The 3,354-nt window shown below is 42.9% G+C and overlaps 1 pseudogene; it reads left to right on the forward strand.

The window, feature by feature from the left end:
* Positions 1–649: 649 nt before the first annotated feature.
* LOC136514067 (uncharacterized) lies at positions 650–1,972 on the forward strand (annotated as a pseudogene).
* Positions 1,973–3,354: the final 1,382 nt, after the last annotated feature.

Here is a 3,354-nt window from a genome sequence, read left to right on the forward strand (position 1 = left end):
CACACGTGCGTGCGCGCCACCGCCGAGACGTGACGTGCACTAGCGCAAGTGTGGGTTGGTTTTGCCACTTGGGCTGGCTAAGGAAGAGGAAGGGATACAGGCGCTAATGTGGAGGAGTTACTTATCACTTCGACTCATCATCTCCCTAATCTCTCTGGCATTACCTTCCCTCCCATCTCCCTGTTGCCTCACGCATCATACCAATCCATCCTCCAGTCGAGTTATACTCGAGTACTCCCCGTTCCATCCTCTGCGCGCACGGAGCTTTGGGAGAGTAGGCCTCCGAAACTGCTGTTCGTATTGGGACACCTGCTTGGGTGTGTGCAGGTGATAATGTTTTTGGGTAGCGTCTCCGTGACTGCTCCCCGTCTTCGTCTTCATCGGAATGTCTTCATCTCCTTCCTGGTTTCTTCCCGGTGAACGTTCGAGGGACGGCACTGCGTACATCTTCCTACAATGACTGTGGTCCGCGACTTCGAGCAACTCATCATGAGTGGGTCTGGAGCCACTGGTGCCTTGAGCATGGGTCCCTCCGCAAGGTACATCTCTATTCTCAAATTGGTTAAGTCCAATCTCTTTTCCGCCATGATTAGTATGATGTTCATCAACATATTTGCTGCCAATCTGAGTAGTAGTAAAATCACACACGTGCACATATTTATCATCACAAATTTGTTAATAATTTTTTGGATTAATTTTAACATGAAATTGCCTAAATTCCTAACAATCAAAAACCTGATATTAGGTAATTTTCTGTTAGTGGTTTTGCTGCTGCTTTGAAGCCAAATGATTTTGATGAAACAAATTACAAGACATGGCTTGCTAAGATTGTGTTGTGGCTTACTGCTATGAACTGCTATCACGCCGCACAGGGGAAACCTGAACAATTTACTCCTGAGGAGGAGGAAAAGTTCAAGGTAGCCGATAACCTATTTCAAAGTGCCATGATTAGTGCACTTCCTAGCAAGTATGAGGATAGCTACCTTCATTACACGTCAGGCAAGGAATTATGGGATGCACTTGATGCTAAGTTTGGTGTTTCTGACGCCGGTAGCGAGCTGTACCTCATGGAGCAGCTGTTTGACTACAAGATGGTTGACAACCATTCTATGGTCGAACAAGCTCATGAGATACAAGCACTGGCTAAGAAACTCGAATAGTTCTCATGTGTGTTGCCCGATAAGTTTGGGGTCGGTGGTATAATCGCTAAGCTGCCACCTTCTTAGAGGGATTTTGCTACCTTTCTAAAACATAAGAGACAAGAGTGTGCCGTGGCTGAGCTTATTGGGTCTCTTGATGCTGAGGAGAGGGTGAGAGCAAAAGACACGCGTGGGAATGGCGTTGAGTCTTCTAGTGCCAATATGGTGCAGAAGAAAAATTCAAATGCATCTCATAATAATAAGAAGAAGAACAAGCAAGAGAACAACTCGAAGCCTAAACAAACAACCACTTTTAAGAAGAAAAAGAACAACAAAGATGGTGGTTGTTTTGTTTGCGGGAGTGATGAGCATTGGGCAAGTTCATGCCCAGGCCACAAATTTAAGCAAGAGAAGAAATCTGCAAACATGGTTATTAGCGAGGCTGAAGGAGGAACATCTGGGTATGGTAATTCTTTACCTACTATTCTTTCAGTTTGTCATGCGCCTGAGTGGTGGATGGACACTGGGGCTAATATTCATGTGCGTGATGATGCCTCTTTGTTTTCTTCTTATCAGGTCGGCGGGACTGGAGCCTTGCTGATGGGGAACAGGTCCCATGCGCATGTTCTTGGTGTTTTCTGAGGTTCACTTCCGGAAAGACGGTGCTGCTGAAGAACGTGCAACATGTCCTCTCCATCAAAAAGAATCTAGTTAGTAGCTCTCAATATCGTCGGGATGGTTATAAAATTATCTTCGAGTCTAATAAATGTGTACTGTCAAAGTATGGAACTTTTGTTGGTAAAGGTTATGATTGCGGAGGCTAGTTCACCTTATCCTTGCATGATGATGTGTGTAATAAGATTGTGAACAATGCTATTATCCCTGATGAGTCAAATATTTGGCCTTCACGTCTTTGCCATGTTAATTTTGGTTGTCTATCGCGGCTTACAAATCTGAGTTTAATCCCAAAAATTAATTCGGTCAAAGGTTTTGCCATGTTAATTTTGGTTGTCTATCGCGGCTTACAAATCTGAGTTTAATCCCAAAAATTAATTCGGTCAAAGGTTCTAAGTGCCATGTGTGTGTGCAATCTAAGCAACCTCATAAGCCTCACAAGGCTACGGAGACGAGGACCTTGGCGCCATTAGAACTAATCCATTCCGATCTATGCGACATTAATGGTGAGTTGACTAAAGGTGGCAAAAGATATTTGATGACTTTTATAGACGATTGTACTCGATTTTGCCATGTGTACCTGTTAAAAACAAAAGATGAAGCATTGAATTACTTTAAGATCTATAAAGCTGAAGTAGAAAATCAACTTGAGAGGAAAGTTAAACGGTTAAGGACTGATCGTGGTGGAGAATACTTTTCAAGTGAATTTTCTGAATTCTACATAGAACATGGAATTCTTCATGAGAGGACACCGCCATACTCACCACAATCTAATGGGATTGCCGAAAGAAAGAACCGCACTCTAACTGAGTTGGTTAACGCCATATTGGAGACAGCGGGACTATCTAAGGAATGGTGGGATGAGGCTATTTTGATAGCATGTCATGTCCTGAATAGAGTTCCTACAAAGAATAAAGAAATCACACCATTCGAGGAATGGGAGAAGAAAAGATTAAATCTCTCTTATTTGCGCACTTGGGGTTGTTTGGCCAAGGTGAATGTGCCAATTAACAAGAAGCGCAAACTTGGACCTAAAACTGTTGATTGTGTTTTCCTTGGTTATGCTATTCATCGCGTTGGATATAGATTCTTAATTATCAATTCTGGGGTACCTGACATGCATGTTGGTACTATCATGGAGTCCAGAGACGCTACATTTTTTGAAAGTGACTTTCCCATGAAACATGCGCCTAGCACGTCTAGTCATGAACCTATAATTCCCCATGAGCAATTTATTCCGATAGAACATTCTAAGGAACCTCATATGCATAATCCTAAGGAAGATGACATTATAGTCACTCGAAAGAGTAAGAGACAACAGACTGCAAAGTCTTTTGGTGATGACTACATTGTGTACCTTGTGGGTGACATACCAAGAACCATTGAAGAGGCATATTCCTCTCCTGATGCTGACTTGTGGAAGGAAGCAGTACGGAGTGAGATGGATTCAATCATGTCTAATAGAACTTGGGAAATTGTTAAACATCCTTATGGATGTAAACCAATAGGATGCAAATGGGTCTTCAAGGAAAAGCTTAGG

This window comes from Miscanthus floridulus, chromosome 16 (assembly GCF_019320115.1).
Source record: "Miscanthus floridulus cultivar M001 chromosome 16, ASM1932011v1, whole genome shotgun sequence".
Lineage (NCBI taxonomy): Eukaryota > Viridiplantae > Streptophyta > Magnoliopsida > Poales > Poaceae > Miscanthus > Miscanthus floridulus.